The sequence below is a fragment of the Marmota marmota genome, unplaced genomic scaffold (genome assembly GCF_001458135.2).
Source record: "Marmota marmota marmota unplaced genomic scaffold, marMar, whole genome shotgun sequence".
Taxonomy (NCBI): Eukaryota; Metazoa; Chordata; class Mammalia; order Rodentia; family Sciuridae; genus Marmota; species Marmota marmota.
In genome coordinates, this window is record NW_025999913.1 from 1498544 (window position 1) to 1518878 (window position 20335).

Below are 20335 nucleotides of genomic sequence, written 5' to 3' on the forward strand. Positions count from 1 at the left end.
GCATAATTATTATTTTAACAGCCAGTGCTTGGAATAACAAGATAAAATAGACATTTAAGAGGGAAGCCTTGATGTCAATGAGATTAAAAACTTAAAAACACAAAAGCAATCACTGAAAGTCAAAAACCACTAAGAAGGTAAGTCTTGCATGTGAAAATAGAAGGTATTGAGGATAAAGAACGAGAGTAAAAATTTGAAACTATAAAAGTAAAGAGGATATCTTTGTCTTTCCAGAAAAATAAAAGCAAAACCTTAAAAATTAGAGAGATGGTAGATAGAGGAAAGGGAATACAAGAGGAATGGTTTGTATATAAGTCAAAGTAATGTAACAAGCTACTACTTTAACAAGGTAACAAGCTAATCGGTATATGTGGGAAATCCAGAAGCATTCCCTCGTAATTTTCATTGTGATTTCCTTTTTAACCTAAAAGCTATTTTAGGAATTGGCTTTATAGTTTACAAATACATGGATTTGTCTCTTGTCATCTAATCATTTTTAATTGTGGATTTCTAATTTAATTGCAATATGGTCACAAGATACGAAGTTGTTATTAATAGAGCCAATTTTTATAAATGTTCAAAGAGTGCTTGAAAAGAATGCATAATCTCTCTACTAGGTACAGGGTTTTCTATCTAATTAGACCAACCTTTTAATTGTGCTGTTGAAATCCTTTATAGACTTATGTTTTTTTCCAGCTTAATCTTTCAATTTCCTTATAAATTTTCCTGGTGATTCTATTAGTTTTGCTTCATAAATATTAAGACTACATTAAGAACACACAAATCAAAGATTGTTACTTCTTATAGAATTGTTTTTTCCTTATTATGAAAGCTCCTCTTTATCCTCAAGAACCATCTTTGCCCTAAAAGTTGTCTATTATTCAGTTTGCTCTAACAGTTTTGTTCTTATTAATGTTTGTCTGATATAGCTTTTCCTGTTTAATTTTGGACTACTCAACATCATTTCTTCTTAAGTATGTCTCTTATAAATAACACAAAGCTGAATTTTATTTTAAAAATCAAATCTGGATGCCTGTCTTTTTAAAGAACCTCAGCTGTTTAAACTATTGCAATTACCAATCTATTTGGACATATTTCCGACATCTTATTCTAGGGTTTGGGCTTATCATGTTTTTCTTATTGCTTCTTTTTTTTCTCCTTTCTTAGTTTCCCAAATTTTAATAACGTTTTCTCCATTCCTTAATTCTTTTGCATTGGAAGGATGTATTGTGCTCTGATTTAACTTTCATTTTTCAATTTTGAAGAATCATAACTAATGATAAATATTTATAAGGAAGTTACACTTATCAGTGTCTTTACTCTCCCTTCAAACAAGACTGATGAAACATGCTTTGCTACTCACTGAACATTCTCTTCCTTGTGAATAAATGAAACTTTGAGTTTCATTTATTTTTTAAACATACACACAAAAATTACATTTTTTCCTGATGGACTACTTTTTTAAAAGATATATGATCAAGTAGTTGTGTGTACCATTGCTCTTGGATCCCAAGCTTTCCCTTTCAGATCACGTCTTTCTCCTTGAAATATGTCTCTATCAGTTCTTCCTGTGAGGATCTGTGGGTGGTAAACTTACTTGATTGCTGTTTGAAAATGCATTTATTTTGACTTCATTCAAAAATAATAGTTTAGCAGGGCATAAAAATTCTAGGCCCATTTGTTTTATCAGCACTTTGAAGATATTACTCCATATCTCCTGATATCTGTTGTTAAAATTTTGTCTGCCATTCCGGGAGGCTGGGGTTTGGCTCAGTGGTAGAGCACTTGTCTAGCATGTGTGGGGCACTGGGTTTGATTCTCAGCGCCATATATAAATTTTTAAAAATCCATCAACAACTAAAGAAACATTTTTTTAAAAATATTTGCCATTCTAACTATTTGGTTTTTGTAAGCATGTGATTTATTTTTTCTAGTCACTTTTAATATTTAAATAGTGTTTTATTACAATGAATCAAAGTGTGGATTTACTTTTATACATTGGATGTACACTTTTAACCTGAAAACCCTGGTTTCCTTCAAGTCTGAAAAATCCTCATTAATGAATATATCTTCATATATGAGTGTCCACAGGAACTTCTCTAATATGATCACTGGAGTCCCTTGAACACCCGTCTGTGCCTATTAATTTTTCTTTTATGCTTTTTGTTTCTTTTTCCTCTCTGTAATACGTTCTGGTGATATTTCCAGCTTATTCATTTCTTTTTCTGGTCTAAAGTTTATTCCACCTATTGAGGTTTTTAAGTTTCATTTATTATTGTTTGGATCTCTAGGATTTCTAGTTGGTCCTTTCCTATATTCATTCACCTATTCGTTTTTTATTTTTACCTTTTTATTATTTTTTATTTCTACTTAAAATGTTTTATTTTCTTGATGTCTTTGATGATCCAAAGTTTACATGACTCAAGACAATAGCAGCTACTCTTGGTCCTGAGCAAGTGAACACCTCTCCTCCCAAGCATCAGGAAGGGCCTAGATTAATGGCGGCTCTGCCTCTTCCTCATGTGCTTCCAGGGTTACATGGATGTCGGCTTATAAGTGGAGAAAGGGCGTGGGGAAGTGCGTGTTAGAGAGGTTTGGGCGCCAAGCATGCAAATGGCCCACATAGTTTTTACTCACATTTTGTTGGCTAGGATTCAACCATATGATCAACCCAACAATAAGACAAGTATAATTTGTAACTAGTCAATTAGTCTTTTTATTATCATTTAGCCTAGAAATAATCTCTCAATAGTTATTAAGGTAGATTTCTTTAGTGTTCCTTTTCAATATGTTCTGGAATTTTAGCAAGTACTCATTTTTAGTGGATCTCCCTTCCTCCTCCTCCTCCTCCTCTTCCTCCTCCTCCTTCTCCTCCTCTTCTTCCTCCTCCTCCTCTTCGTCCTCCTCCTCCTCCTCCCCTCCTCCTCCTCTCCCTCTCTCTTCTCTCCTCGTCCTCCATTTACCCTCTCCTTCCCTAGCATTTTGGTGGTCACCTCTGCCTGCCCCTCTCTCAGACCTCCCAATCTTAGAGTGCATCTTACATTGTGTATAAAGATGTCCGTGTTAAAGTGAATGAGTCCCATCAGATTCAGTCCCTGAAGCATCAATGGCTTGGTCCTACTCCTGTTATGAGGCTGGGTCTTTTTTCTTTAGCCTCCTTGGATATCTGTACAAGCCAGGAGCTCTCAAACATAAACATCCTGGAGCAACTTTCCCAGCCTCTCTCTCTGCAGAGGAAGTACCTAGTTTCATGCAATCAGCCTGACCAGGTCTCTCACCCCATGTGGAATGTGTTCAGGACCCATAATTTGGCAGGATTCAAAGTCCCGTCCACTGTACCTGCTTCAGGACCTAAACCCAGAAGACCGGTGATGTGACCGTGTCCCTCTGAGCTGTGTTTCAGTGACACTTACGGTCCACAGAAATATCTTATTTTCAAATGTGCCTATGTGTTGTTTTTGAATTATTGTGAGATGTTTAGTACTACAGTACTATGTAGACTTCAGCAAAACACAAAACTAAAAGTCAACTGGGAGGGACAGAAAAGGTACAGAAATTAACTGAAATGGAAAAGCAGTGCAAGGGAGCCCAGTGGCTCTCCCCACAGGTCACCTATTGTCATTCAGTGTTCCACATCCATACAGAAGTAAGAGGCACAGGTAACATGGTGCCTTTGCCCTTAAATCCAGAGATTCTTCCTTAATACACAGACACTGCAGCTTTACCTGTAAGGGCAGATTGTAGAGTCTTCATAGAAACATCCCTGGGCTCCCAGGACAAAATAAGTGTCAATTATTCTCCCTCTTCTAAACTTCCTGGCCACCAGGGCCCTGTATAAAGGAACAGCACAGTGTTGTGAATGACAGCCAGCCAGGCTGGGCTCAAGCCCTGTCTCTGCCACAGTGACCCTTGAGACCTAGCACAGGATGTTGAACCAAGCCCCAATTCTATCATCTAAAAAATTGGAATAATAGTACCTACCTCTGAGTCGTATTTGTATTAAATGAACAAATATACGTAAAGTTCTTGGTCCATAGAAAGTGCTACATACGAATTTGTCACAATAAAATACAGATACATAAAGTGTAAGACTTTGTATTATTACTTGGTCATGCCCTCTGTATTGTCAGACTTTCTTCACTATGACAAAATGCCTGACAATCAGCTTGTAAAAACAGAAGGTTTATTTTGGCTCATGGTTTCAGAAGTCCTAGTCCGTGATCAATCGGTCCTGTTGCTCTGTGCCTGTGGTATGGCAGCCCATTACGGCGGAAGCACATGGCAGAGCAAAATCACTTATCCCATATCCAGGGAAGAAGGAGCCAGGGTCCCACAATCCCCTTCAGGAACACACTGCTCATGACCCAAGACCTCCCACTAGGCCCTTCTCCCTAAGATTTCCATCGCCTCCCATGGTGCCACCCTGGTTTCTCAGCCTTTAAACACATGGGCCTTTGGGGGGACATTCAAGATCCAAATTAAATCATCCTTCACTGAAGGGGCTTTGACCATGACCAGTAACTGATGTCCCCTGTACAGAATCTCCCCAGAAACCCGGCTGTTTATTCCCACCTGCCTGTGGCCCATCTCCACTTGGACCTCCCACCCATGCCTCAACCACAGTAAGTTCAAAACATAAGGACCCAGCCGCACAGAGATGCTCTCCCTGCAGTGCCTCCCCAGGGGTCAACAGCATCATCCACACCAAAGGAGACTCAGAGTCCCCGTAGATCTGCCCTCCAGGTCAGACCCCACTCCCCAGCTTCCCTGTCCCCTACCACCCACACCACCTCCTTCTGACAAGACCCAACCTTGGCTCGTCTTCCCTCGCCATGCCCACCCTCCACTCTCGATCTCCTCCACTACTTTCCACCTCGGTTCCAGCCCTTTCCGACCATGAACTGCGGCTTCCTATCTGGTCTCCAGGTATCTGACTGCCACTTCTCACCCCGCTATCAAGGGAAAGAGCATTACTACGGTAATTACCTCTCCCATGCTAAAGCCCTTTGGTAGCCCTACAGGGCAAAGCCCAAACTCAGCATCCTATGATCTGAAACCCCTTACCTCACAGTCATACCTTGTGGGCAGCCACAGTACCTCCACCTAGAACATCCTTCTCCACCCCACTGTTGATTTACCTGGTGAGAACCTGCTCTACCTTCAAGACTCCAATCAAAGGTGATCACCATTATAGAACCTACTAGACTGGTTACTTGGGAAGGGGGTCGGCCCCACTCTGCCCTGCAGAGACTTCCATCATATATTATTTAACTCATTCGTTCACACAACCACACTCTGTGCTGCTGGTGGGTTAGCTCTTATTCACCTCTGAATCTTTGTGTCCCCAGTGCCTAGGACAGTACCTGGCACATGATGAACTCTCAGTTTATGACAAAGGAAACTCTTAAGTCCTCAACTGAATGTCAACCCTGACAGAGGAAGTGTCAAGATCTGGGGGTAGACACCAGGCTGCTCAGGCAGGTTATGAAAGGGGAGGGACAAGGGTCACCAGAAATGGTTTTTATTTTGGTACTAAGGATTGAACCCAGAGAAGCTTAACCACTGAGCCACATCCTCAACCCTTTTTAAAATATTTTATTTAGAGACATGTTCTTGCTGAGTTGCTCAGGGCCTCACTAAGTTGCTGAGGCTGGCTTTGAACTCCCGATTTTCCTGCCTCAGCCTCCTGAGCTGCTGGGTTTACAGTGTGCACCATCGTACCTAGCCTAAATGATTTTTTATACCAGATTTTATTCTTCAGATCATGAAGCCCTAAACAAGAAGATACAAAATCAATGCATCCAAAAGGAAAAAAATGAATACATTTTATAACATAGAAACAAAGTATATTATTTGGATAAAAAAAAAAAAACAACTATACACACACAAAAAAAAGTGGGAAAATATTTGCAATTCATGTCAAAAAATCCTATTCTGATTTTCTCAATATATAAAGAGCTCTTACAAATAAGTAAGAAAAAGACCATCAATCCCGTGAGAAAAAGTCAACAGAAGATATAAATAGGCTTGCACAGAAAAAATGAAAATGCCCTTAACCATCATGAAAAAATGTTTGATTTTAGTCATGAATAAAGAAATGCAAATCCCAACAACAACAACTCCATTTTCAGAATGGCAAAAAAAAATTCCTAAGTGTTGGGTATTTTCCACACCAGGTGGCTCAGGTGTGGAGGAATTGCACTCATTAACACTTGAGTGAGCGTGAGCATTTGTGCAACATTTCCATAGAGAGATTATTTCAGTATCTTTAACATGTTGCACTCACATGTTGCCCTTTAACAAAAATAATTGTATAGAGAAGGGAAGAGGGAGGGGGATTTGGTGAGGAAAGAGCGAGGTTGTGATTTCAGAATATATTTATTCTGCCATGACTTAAGCCCTGGGCTGCACTCCAAAATCCTCGTCTGAATGGCTTGCTGTTCAGAGTGGCTGTTTACATTCTCGGCTGTTTTCTCGGCAGTCAGACAACATCCTCCCTTGGCTTCGGTGCCAAGGAGTTGTGCTTCCCATCATTAGAAAGATGATGCAAAGAGCCACCTTTCACGTGGTCTTCGGGGCAGAGCTCTTGATGGTTTTTTCCACTTACAGGAATGTGTTGGTCCAGCCCTGTCATTGCTGACTTGGCATTTAGGCTCCTGTCCTTCCGAAGAGAACCTTAACTTTTTTTTAGGTGTGCACCTCTCCTATACACAGGCCACGGGACCCAGTGACAGACAACCCCACCCGGCTACGGAGGCTGCCTGGATGGGTCGCTATTAATAAAGGTTCTTGCATTCACCTTTCTGGTAACTGGTTCCGACGCGATTGTGTAAATGGATGAGCTGGAAGAGGAAGGTGTCTGAGAAGGTACCGGGGGTTGGAGCCCAGCTGAAATGAGGAAGGTGTTCATGGGGGCTCAGCAGTGGGAAACTGATTACATAGGGGAGATCAGATGGGAGCAATGGGAGCCAAGTTTCTCACTCCTGGATGAAGAGATTACAAAAGTGGGAAGGAGGAACTCATTTAAACCCTAAGGTGTCCTATTGAGGATATTGGTGTGAACTCAGAGATTTCGATACACAAATAGATGAATATGGAAATAAATGTAAATGCAGGTCTGTATGGCAGGATGTATTCCCAAGACCTGTCCCCTGAGACAGTCTAGCAGCAAGGACACCCCAGTAGCCCTGAGAATACTTAGAATCTAAAGTTTTGGCTCCTAAATACCAAAATAATTATATAGAGAAGGGAAGAGGGAAGGGGATTTTCTAAGTGGAGCTAGGACTTCTTAGAAGAATGGCTGGTCCCATAATCTGAGTAGACAAAGGACTAAATGAATGTGGAAAAATCTTCAGCAAGGTCATGCCCAAATAATTAGGGGACATTTCAAAAGGACACAGAAACTGACTTGAAAGAGTTTCCATTAGCAGAATCAGGAATAATTTGAGCATCAAAATAAATGACAGATAATAACTCATTGAATGCAACAGGAGTTCACATTTCCCTGCTGATATCAACAGAGAGATGAATAAATATATTAAAAGTTTAATGAGGAAGTATATACTTACAGCATCTCAGAGTACCTCCCTACCCAACCCAGTCAGCATCCCCAGAGTCAACCAAAGTTGAATCGGCAATAGTCAAAGCCAGGCAGCGGGGCACAGGCCTGTAGTCCAGGCTACTCAGGAGCCTGAGGAGGAGGATCACTTGGGCCTGGAGTTTGAGGTCAGCCTGGACAACATAGCAAGATCCCTGTCTCAAAAAAAAAAAAAAAAAAAAAAAATTCATAAAAAGAATTGTGTCTGTACCTGACATGTACAGTTTTCTTTTCATCATTATTCCCTAAACAATAGACTATGACAACTGTTTACATTGCACTTCCATTGTATTAGGGATGATAAGTCATCAAAGATAACTTAAAGTGTGGAGGAGGATGTGCGTAGGATCGATGCAAATACTTCCCCACCTCATAGAAGGGACTTGAGCATCTGCAGAATTTGGTATCTGTGTGGGGCCCTGGAACCAATCCCCCATGGATTCGGAGGAACCGCTGTACTCATTAATTACAAAAGAAGAAGTGAAGTAACTTTATAGTGGAGACATCTGGCAGATACCGCTTCAGTCAAGTAATCAAAATCAACATCTCCAGTGATGAAAGAAAGTGAAATCTTGTGCCAGATGATGACACATACACAGTATCACTTTGTGATATTCTGGCTTAATGATACAAAACCTGAATCCGATGATGAGGAAACACCAGGTAAAGCCAGACTGTGGGACATTTGATAAAACAACTAGGCTATAATCTTTTAAAATATCAAGGACATGAAAGTCAGGGATCCTGTAAGGGACATTATTGGGCAAGCAACGAAACTTAAGCGGAATCTCTGGATTCGAATTTTGGCTTTGTGGGAGAATGTCTTTGTTCATAGGAAATATACACTAAATTATTCTCATGGGTGGGATTTCATGTTGACAAATCACTCTCAAGTAATCCATATAATTTTTTGTACAGTTCTTAAAGCTTTTCTCTAAAATTGTTGTTGTTGTTGTTTTATAGTTTGTTTTGATACTGAGGATTGAGCCTAGGGGAACTTTACCACTGAGTTACATCCCCAGCCCTTTTTATTTTTGAGACAGGGTCTTGCTAAGGTTGGTCTCAAACTTGCAATCCTCCTGCCTCAGTCTCCCAAGCTGTTGGGATTATAGGCATGCGCCATTGCACCTGTCCAAATTGTTTTTAAAAATAGAAAGAATTTTTTTAATATTTATTTTTTAGCTTTTAGGTGGACACAATATCTTTATTTTATCTTTATGTGGTGCTGAGGATCGAACCTAGTGCCTCACACATGCTAGGCAAGCAAGCTACTACTTGAGCCATATCCCCAGCCCCTAGAAAGAATTTTTTTTTTTCTTAAAATACAAGGAGACAATTCCTGGAAACTTCTAGAAAAGTTTTTCTTCTTCCTCCTGAAGAGATCCTGTAAGTGACTTTTCTTTCTCCTCTACGTAAGGCTAGGCATTGAGATGAGATCCAGAACTGTATGATCCTCTCACTGTAAACCTGACTAAAGCTGAGCTGAGCCGATCACAGGAGGACAGATCCTGAACCACTGGATCAAGCCACTCCTGGCTAGATTTCCTCCAGACCTCTATTTGCACTCGTCTTTAAAATCCCTTGTTCAAGCTAATCGTGTTGGGTTTTCAATTATGTGCCCAAAAAAAAGCATCCTGACTTATGCATAATTATTGAAATAGGATTCCAGGGTTCTCTTGTTATCTACTTAGAAATGCTTAAGTAGAAATCTTGCTCCTGGGTAAATAAAATGGGTCCTTGGCTACAGACAGGGACACAGCCTACCATGTAGAGCATATTCACCGTGACTTTCAGATTCCAAGTAGAAGACAGACCAGAGAGTGAGGGGACACGCTGAGCTCATCACAGTGGGGTGTCTCAGCAGGATGGAAGCCAACGCTCAGTGAAGCCATCTTGCAAGTTGAACGTAATCCAAGAGAAATTTTTCAAGTCTGCAAAAATGTCCCCAGTACTTCCCTTTCTACTTAAAAACCTTATTTAGGGTTATTTAAATATCCATTAACTTTACTCTTCTGGGTGACTTTTATTACTCTTTCCACAAAAACCTTGAATAATTCACCAACGCCTAAAAAAATAGTCTTTTATCTTTCCGTGACACGTGATGCCCTCCAGAGCAGATGTCAAACCACCGTGCACATCTGTCTCCCCTCTCTCCATATACCTAATTCTCTAGGAATACTGGTCACGTGGGGCTACATGCCCCTGCTAGAGAGGGGAGCTACAAGTATGGGAAGAGTAAAAGCCAGATTGAACCCTGAGGGATTGTCTGGAACGAAAGATATTGATAGGAAATCATAGGTTTGATAGATAAAGAGATAGATAGGTGGTATAGAAACCAATGCAGATGTAAGTGCAGATACAGGTATCCCTCAGTATCTGCAGGGGATTGATTCCAGGACCTCCCATCCCCAGCCCAATTTCAAAGTCCTCCGATGCTCAGTCCCTCATACAAAAACCTAGAGGTCCCCCCTTGTGCTTTGTCATATCTAGATTACTTCTAATGCCTCACAGTGTGAATGCTGTGTAAACCGTTGTTATACTGTATTGTTTAGGGTATAATGAGAAGAAAAGGCTCTGTACACGTTCTTTCCAAATGCAACTTTTTTCTTGAATATTTGTAGAATCCATGGTTGGCTGAACCTGCCAATGTGAAACCCACAGATAGGGAGGACCAACTGTATACACCAGGATATTTTCCCTGTCCACTGAGAGGAACTATCAGTGAGAATACCCGGCTGCAGAAAATACCATGAACTCTCCCATCATCAGGCCTCTTACATCTCACTCTACGGTTTCCTGTCCTGAGACACCTTTGTCATGCTCTGCCCACCAAAATTCCACTGAGGTGAGATTACAAAGTGTGGAGCATGTATGTTGTCAGCTCTCATGCATCCTGTCTCTCCATCAGGGTCTGGCTCAACAGTCATCTCTCTTGTGACAGGACACTCTTGGGGCATATGCAGGCAGAATTAACATTGGCCTCTTTCTTCACACCTTCATGTACCATCAGTGTATCCCTCTTTGTTTTGATGATAGCTGTCTGCAGGTCCATCGCCTCTCCATATGTGAGCTTTTGAGAGAGGGATCTGCCTCCTTCTTTCCCTCTGTCCCTCTATCTCCTGGCACAAATCCTGAAAAAATATAAGTTGCTCAATAAAAGGACTTTTAATTACAGAAAGTCTATCTCCGTGACACAGGCTGGAGTTAATGGATCTGCCTATGGAGACAATCCCTGGCCGCAGCCTCTTTAGCACTGGATTCTACCCAAGAAAGCTAATCATTCATAAGGAATCCAGGAAAACACCAGAATCCTTTGTTCCAGCCCAGTTGCTGTGGATTTCCCTTTGCTTGAACAGGAGGCAAACTTCAGAGAGGGGCCTCCCCTGCCTGCTCTCCTGCTTGCCAGGTCTTTTCTTTTGGAGGGTTGGGAGGGTGGCAGTGCTGGGGATTGAACCCAGGACCTTGTGCATGCAAGGCAAGCACTCTACCAACTGAGCTAGATCCCCAGCCCCATGGCTGGGTCTTTCTCAGCACTGCTTGAGTCAGTGCTTTGCAATTGCCATTGAATAAGCCCCTCTCCACTTTGCAACTGGAGGTGGTAGAAGTAGGAAATAAATGTTTGCATTTTGATGATGCCTCCCTTGGAGTCTGGCTGGGCTGGCCACGCGCCCTGGCATGTGATAAAATGACCATTTTCTGGCTCCCAAGGAAAGCTGTGGCACTCCAAATATGTAGTTCTAAAAGGAAGCTCCTACCCAGCAAGAAAGCTGCTGGGAGACAGAGACAAAAGTCGAGGGAATGGTAGATCTTCCCACTGAAGACCCAGGTGACCTCCATGAGGGCTCATATTCATTTTGCATTGCTGCCAGAACACATCCTCACAAATCCAGTGACTTAAAACAACACCCATGTGTTATCTCTCAGCTCTGGAGCACAGCATGGCTCTCCTGTGTCCTCTTTTTAGGGTGAAATGGAGGAATCAACAAGGCCGTGTTCCTTACTGGAGACTCTAGAGGAGGATCTGCTTCCAAGCTCACTCAGAGTGTTGGACAAATTCAGCTCCTTATAGGTGTAGCTCTGAAGTCCCTGTTACATAGCTGGCTGTCAGCTGGCCATCCTTAGCTCCTGAGGTCCTCCTGAGTGCTTGCACATGGCCCCTTCATCTCAGAACCACAAGGGCACATCCAATCCCTCTCCCAACTGGAATCTCCCTAGCTTACCTTCTGCTGTATCTCTCTGAGTTCCCCCAAAATATAGTCAAAAAAAAAAAAAAGTCCTTTGCTCCTAAGGGTTCAGATGATTGCATTGGATGTGGATGGTCTTCCGGTCTGAAAGTCAGCAGCCTACTTACATCGGAAAACTCCCTTTTGCTGTGAAAAATTACAGGCTCCAGGTCTTAGGCACGGCTATCTCTGGGGGACCATATTGTTCCTGTGTCAAGACTTCACATTGACATCACAGGAGAATGACCTCCACCTGGTATGAATATAATCGGGATTTTTCTTGGATATTACAGCTGGTCTTTGATTTGCAACTTGCAGAAAAAAATCTTAAGTCCCCAAATATAGAAAATGTAGGCCTCTGAGCATGTTTCTGAGAAATGTTACTATTCATCCCTAGACTTATGAAACTCTACCCACAGCCAATCCCCAGCATCTGGAAACTTTCAAGAAGCACAAACAGATACAGAAAGCCCAAGTATGGAGTCCAGGAGGTCCCTCAGGGCCAGAGGAGGGCCCAGTATTAAAACATATAGCAAGACCAAGCATCAGTGATTAAAGGATATGCACTTAAAATAGGCAAAAAAAAAAGAGGCCCAAAAGGGGAAAAATTCCCATTTTGTGACGCACAGCCAAAGCCTAGGATCTAGGGTCATATTTAAGCCAACTGCTACAAACCAGTGATGGATGAAGTTCTGAAGAGGCAACCACGCTCCATTTCCATCAGAACTGGAGAGACTTCATTGCAGGTATTTGATATAGACAAGGGAACATGAGATTAAAGAAAGGAAATCCTTTCTTTGGAAGAAGGAGCGTAGAATATATAATAAGGAATAAATGCAGTCAGTGGGCCTCTACATCAAAGCAGGTTCAATAATGGAATCAGCTGGATAAGAATAGTTAAACCCAGTAGTGCCCCTGCTTTGGGATTGAATCAGATTCATGGGGGTTTGGAGCAAGGTCAAACCTTTACAGAGAAGAAAAGGGAACAACTTCCCCCATTCCAGGCACTAGACATGGAACCAGGTATAGTCACATGCCTGCCACAGTCAGGATCGTGCAGTCTAGGAGGCATGGACAGAGAGATGTTCCTCTTCTTACTGTGGGTTTCATCCCGATAGACCCTTAGGAAGTCAAAAATTCCATTTGTCAAAATATATTTGGAGCACTTACCCTCCAGGACACCCTCACCTACAGAACAGCCTACAGAACACACCTCTAGCCCAGCAACACCACACACTATAGAATGTCAAGTTTCCTGATCTCATGGCTGGGAACTGTGGCTCACTGCTCCTGCCCAGCACCCTGAGAGAAGGTTGCATGGCATAGCACTAACCTGGGAAAAGATACAAATTCAAAACTCAAAGTGTGATTTCTACTGAGTGTATATTGCTTTCACACCATTGTAAAGTCGAATAAGAAAAATCGTAAGTCAGACCATCGTGAGTCAGGGACCGCCTGTATTTTGACATATAAGAAGAGCTGAGATAGGTGAAGAGCAGGACTGTGGACAGAAAAAGCCAGAAAGGCTCCTAGAAGAAGTGATGCCTCAGAGAGGACACTGTCGGTGTCCCCAGAGGAGTTATATTTTAATGACAATGAAAATGTCTGAAAGCATCTTCTATGTTTTGGCTAGAAATTTCTCTCTTCCCCCACTCTCATGAGATAATGTCAGTAGATATAAAACTAACCAATTAGTCCAACATTTTCTTCCAACACTACAAGAGTGGTGGCCAAGACTGGTCCTTTATGTCCTCTTCTGTTTGCTGAGGTTCAGCTCCCCTCTTGGCCTCTTGGGGGCCACAGGTGCCATCATAACTGCCACCACTGTAAAGTTCACAGTCACCTATTTGGAAATGATTCTTGGACTGTCAGATCACATCCCTCTGCTTCTCACAAATGATTCTCATCACATGTACCTAATTTCCCCCGCTGAATCCTTATCCTTTAACCATCTCTTCCCTGCTTGATTTGTCTCGCCAGGATCCCTGCCCAACCTGGACTCTCAGGAAAAGCACTCTATTCAACATGCATGGTCCAAACCATAAAGCTCTGCATTGCATTGCATTGCACCAAATCAGGAATGTCAATTGGCTGAAAAGTTGTTGGACTGGAATACTATGATAAACTAGAGTATTGGGGGGGCTGGCTTTGCACTTCAGAGTAAAATTCATTATCGAAGAAAAATGTTGTTCTAATACAGTGCCCTCTGTCTATTCACTAATGTGGAGTCCAGGGAATCCTTTTTGGCAAATAATTTTCATGCTCCACTTTCTTTAGATAACATTCCGATGTCCCTTAACAAATGTAGCAAATGCCTTTTCTCTGAATTTTCAGCATGCTTGGAATCGTCTGTGGCTTAAGTCCACCCAAATTTTGCTAACAACATAGATAACCAAAGACAAACGAGAGAGATGGGGTAACTCCACCAAGGGGTACAAACACTGAAGGGTCTACCTGCTGCAGTCAGTTTCTCCTGCCTGGATGCATCCCCAAGGATGAAGGTGCTAGAAATCAGTGGAGCTGCCATAACTAAGCCTTTGAATTAGTCAGAGTTCTCCAGAGAAACAGAATCGATAGGACATGTATATGCAGAGAAGTACAAGGAATTGGCTCAGTTATAAAGCTTGCCAACTCCAAAATCTGCAGGGCTTGCAGACTGGAGACCCAAGAGAGTTCATGCTATAGCTCAAGTCTGAAGGTTATCAAGCTAGGGGCCCAGGGAGGAGCTGATGGTGCAGTTCAAGTTCAAAGTCTGTTTCCTGGCAGAATTCCTTATTTCTTGGGGGAGGTCATTTTTTTGTTCTATTCAGGCCTTCAACTGACTGGATAAGGCCCATCTACATTATGGAGAGCAATCTGCTTTACTCGAAGTCCACTAGGAACCAGTCACAGCCCCTACCCACCAGGCACCTCTGGTGTTTAAATGTTAATCTCATCCAGAAGATATTCACAGAAACATCCATGATAATATTTGACCACATACCTTAGCACCATGGTCCAGACAAGTTGATACATAAAATTAACCAGGAAAAGGAAAATGGTCCCAAATTTCCTTTCCCCCTGTGGCTGTCCGACCTCTTGGTCCTTCCAAGTCTAGTTGAAGAGAGGGCTCAGCCTCCTCATCTGTCACACTGAAGACAGGTGGGTAGACAGGCCAATTTTTTCTACAAGGTTTTTCTACTAATCATGGCCAGAAACAAATAAAATATAACAAAAATACCGACCTGGAGGTTCTGGGGTTAGACATGCATGCTGTGTTCTCCCCATCCTTTCTGAGCCAGCTTGCTATGAGGACAACTGGAAATTTCAGGCTTTGGTTGGTCTCTGTCCATCTTTGGAGGCAGATCCTTATCCACCACTGGTGTTTGAACACCTCCAGTTCCAACAGGGCAAAACAGAAGCCATGGCCACAGCCTTTTATTTGCAGAGGATTCCGTGCTTTTCTGAGGAGCCTTTCAACTGCCCCCTCTGACCTTATTCTTGCAAGAATATCCCTCAGGACAAATTCTCCCTGGAGACTTGTCCCTGGAGAGGCATTTATCAAATCTTTAGAACACTGTGTTTAACCATTTCAAAGAGCCTGAGCAGTCGAGATTTTTAACTGGGCAGAAAATAAAAGTTATTAATCCTTCCTCCTCCTTTATTCCTCCCATTATAGCAGCAAAGCCAGGAAATCCACCTTTTCTGAAAAAGAGAAGATGTGGTCACTGTGCCCAGACCATTAATATTGCCCACCGACCAGGTCTTCCTTCCTCCCAGACCCAAGGCCCACCTCGTCCCCTGACCCCACTCCTCCTTGAGCCAACCTTCCAGAACCTTTCCCCGACCAAGCCAGGTGGTGGGCAAAAACGTGGGACATTTACTATAGTATTTTACAGAAAGGGTAAAAGCACATTAAATCTGAAGAATTGCAGAAGCTATCAGAAGAGGCGCAGGGTGAATTTTTTCTGGAGGGCTGGTTTAGTTCATCTCCCAACTGTGCCTTCTTTTCCTCCATCTCTTAGATGACCCCAGGGTCCTCCTGTGGACATCCGCCCTGCCTGCTCTCTCTGCAGGTCCTCTACACTGCAACCCAGCCTGCCTATGGCCCTCGAGTCGCTCTTCCCTAAAGCCTCCCCTATAGAGACATATTCCAATGTAAATGATTCAATGGGTCCCCAGTTCCTACTCAAGACCTACAATCTAACTATAACCTGCCTTCCCCCAGTAAACCTGCTTTACTTCTCAATTCCTCATTCATACAATACATATATACAGTTGGCCCTTTCTCTCCTCGGGTTCCACTCCACAGATTCAACCAACCACAAATCAAAAATATTCTTAAAAAAAATTGTAGGGCTGGGGATATAGCCCTATGATTCAATAGTAAAATGCCTTTTTAGTATGCACAGGGCCTTGGATTCAAGCCACAACAGTCACACACACACACAAAGAACAACATCTGTACTGAGCACATACACGGTTTTTTCTTATCATTATTCCCTAGGTGACTATAATCACTACAAAATAGTACTGCAACTGCTTGCATAATATCTATGCTGTGTTAGGCATTAGAAGTAATCTAGAAATGACTTAAAATATGCAGAGTGTATGTTGGTTCTATGCAAATAATATATCCATTTATACAAGTGATTTGAGCATTCCATGGATTTTGGTGTCCTGGAACCAATCCCCAGCAGATCCTGATTGACAGGTGCATCAAGTACCAATGCTGTGCTGGGCCCTGGAGATACAGGTGAGGGCTGAGCTAGGTTAGAGCGTCTCCGCTATCAAGGGCTTACAGTCTAGGAAGATGGAGATGTCGGCAGATCACCTGGGCAAAGCTGAAGAGGAGTGACAAGAAGGAAAGACAGGGTGCTGGCATCCTTTCCCTCATTGGTGGAGCAAACCCTCTGACCCCACATGGCTAGTTTCCCTACTGACCATTGAAATGCCATACGTTCCTTCCTCTGAGCATTTTCTCAACATAACCTCTCTCAGATGATTCCTTCCCCTCCTCTCCCAATATACCTGTCCTCCCAAGCCCAGGTCAAGTCCTACCTTCTCTGTTGACTTTTTTTTTTTTTTTTAGATCTGTGAAACCTAGAGGGAACCCTCATTCCCACATACCTACAAACGCCCTTAACGAACACAAAACAGGATTCCGTGCAGAATGTCCCAAACTCTGCATCCTGCGTTCCACTGTGTCATGAGAGGAATGTGTGCACCAGTGCTCACAGCGCACGGTGGAGGTGGCAAGATAACCCCGTCCCTACGTGCCCCTTGTCCAGCTCTCGGTGCTGCAGGCACTGCTGGACACCATGCCTCCTTGCTTCGGGCAAATATTCTTCATTCCTTAGCTGGACATGGTGGTGCACGCCTGTAATCTCAGTGGCTCCAGAGGCTGAGGCAGGAGGATGGGGAGTTCAAAGCCGGCCTCAGGAGCTGCTTCCTGTCCCGGTCCCCTCCGCAGCCTGCTGACTTCTAGAGGAGCAACCCTTGGAGCCAACTCTCCCCACCTGGGCTGTAGTAACAAGCAGCGTTGCTAAGCCTGAGCCCACGAAGCCTGGGGACCCGACTTGGGCTAGCAAGCCCATTGGTCACAGCCTGTGGTCATGCTTGTTATTTGTCTTCCCTCCATGGTGCACAGGTGACTGACCTGTGGTAAAAGCTGGCTCAGAGGATGCAGGGCACCCGAGATGACAGCCGAGGCACAGTAGAGGTGCCTGGTGGGGAGGGGCTGTGACTGGTTCCAGCCCTGTCTCAGCCCAGCATTCAGAGCTGTCCTTGGCTGTGGCTGACATGTTGGACGCTGAGCTAAACCGTTCACACACTCTGTCTCCTTGAACTCTGCGGTGGCTGGACTCAGCATGTGATCAAGGAGCCTCTCGTCCTGGGACACACCATTCCACTGTGAGCCGGGTGCAGGCATTTCTCCCCCTCTCTGCAGAGCCCTTGGGCTGGGCTGTCAGGTGCCCAACCACTCCACATAAATGGTGAAGACACGGCTCAGCTCTGAAGGTGAAGACCTGTCCAGGTGAGAAGGGATTTCCAGCCACAACCTAAAAGTTCTGTCTCTTTCTTCTTCCTGAAAATGTACACACAAAGGATGGCCGTCATTGCTGTCTTCTATGCTGGGGGTACTGATTTCACCCTGTGTCTGCCCTCTACACACGTATACACATGTACATGTGCACACAAACACATATGCACACCCACATGTGTGCATACACACATGCCCATGTGCATGCACGCAAGTGTGCACACACACACAGGCACACACACAAGCACACACTCTTCTTCTCTCTTAGAACTAGAATATGGAGGTGAAGAAATAATTACAGGTTCTCCTTCCATATTAATAAGAGTTTCTTCCACAACATTAATCCATTTATAAAAACAGCACTGAGAGGGAGCTGGCTGCTATTGGTAAGGCTGAGTCTCCCCCTGCCCTCCCATTCCTAAGGGCTGACACTTCCTGGTGATTTTGGAATGGACCTTTCCCACTCATCCATCAAAAGCCACTAGCCCAGGCTTGGAGGCCAACTTACTCACAGAGGTGGAGCATGTGCCACCGCCAGCTCTCAGCCTGTCCCCACCCCACCCCACCCCACCCACTACCTGTGGATTCAGGATTTATTTTGGATTGCCAACTCTCAAGTACCTTGTACTTCTTCTTGGAAGAGACTGCTGTGTATCTTTAGGTGGGGAACTTGGCGAACGCATCAGCCTAGGAGACCCTAAACTCTTTCACCCCCAGGAGGCAAAGACCTTCTCTTGGCTTTATGGACGGGGGGCCTCTGACACTGTTAGTTCAAGTCATCTTTGGTAAATTAACATTTCCAACTAGTCTTCTTGAAAGTTCTCTCGCTCTGGTCTTTCTGATTTCATCCTCTCACTCCCACGTCTTTTCTGTCCCTCTGAGCGGTTAATGCAACAGTTAAAAGCTATGGCTTTGGAGTTGACCTGCCTGGACTCCAACCTTCGATACCCAGCAACTTTGAGGCTCTGCTCACCCCAGGTATCAGCTTCCTCTCTGTTAAATGTGGAAACAATAGTATTTGGTCAAGTGGATGGAAGATCAAATGCAATAATGCCTGCGAAATGCTCAGCAGAGCGAGGGGGCATACCAAGAGCTGTGTGTCGCTTGTCAATGATTGTTTCTCATGAAGCATTCTAGGGATGGGTGTCCACAATGCCCCTGACCACCACCTGCTGTGGGTTTTAGCTACAACCTGCAACAAAGACAAAAGGTGTGACAGAGCCTTCTGAACAAGCAAGTTAACCTCCTGAAGTCACTTGAAACCAGAAATGATGGGTCCCTACAAAATACAGGAGTCCTGAAGGAGAGGCAAAGAAGGCTCTGGCTGTGGGAACCACAGGGCTGAGTGGACAGGGCCCAAAGCCAAGTGATTTCTTCACCTACGAAGTGACGACATTTTATGTGATCCTTTGAGTCTGGTCGTGACAGATGTCTTCTTCACCTTCCTCCTAAACACACACCTTTGCCAACGCTTGTCTTCTCTGTCCCTTGCTCCACACTCTCCCTCTGGGGCCAAGCTAGATCCAGGGCTCCCTTCCAGACCCTTGTCTCCCCAAATCATTGTTCCAGTGCCAACCTCTCTCCTGGCTTCCAGTCCCAAGTTCCCAGCGAGCAGCAGGATGTCTCCACCTGGATGTCCACCCGCACCTCAGACCCAGCAAGTGGGATACAGCTCATCACCCACCGGCACACACCGAGCACAACCTCCTTCTCCTTGGCTTGAAAACCTAGGTTATCTCTGTCTCCATCTGCAACCCTCATCTGCTCGGGAGCCAATCCCTGTTGTGTTTTTTCCTTTTTGAGCATCGTTTTTCTCATGCTTTTCTTACCAGCTGTGTGCGCCTAACCCTGCTCACCGCTGCCTAGACCTCCTGCACCAGCCCCTAACTCCTTCCTCCATCTCCAGCCAATCCTTATCCCATCCAGCCCATATCTGCCATAAGACTGACCTTTGTTTGACCCATGCACACCTCTGTTTCAACATCGTTCATCTTCCTCATTGCCTAAGAAGCAAAAGTCCCACATCAGGTGGGGGGGGGGGGCCTCCTCAATTCCACCTCATCTTAACTCTCTGCCTCTTATCTTCCATAGCCAAAACAGCATTACCCCATTCTCCAAACATGCTTCATCTCTGTTGCTTCATGCCCTTACAATCCCCTCTCTTAAATTCAGCCTCACCTGTTTATTCTTCAAGTCTATTCAGATTCTTTCCCTGTCAGGAAGTCTTCCCCTGTCCTAAATCATCATTTCTCTGTCTGAAAGAATCCTGTTAGTCAGCTTTCCATCACTGTAACAGATGGCCTGATATAAATCAACTTACAAGGTGGAAAGGTTTATTTTGGCTCATAGTTTCAAAGGTTTCAGTCCAGGGTCAGCCCCATTGTTCTGGGCCTGTGGCAGCACAGTACATCATGCCAAAAGCCAAAGATGGAGGAGACCTGTTCATCTCACAGCAACCAGGGGGGAAAAAAGAGAGGAAGAAAAGGGGACAGA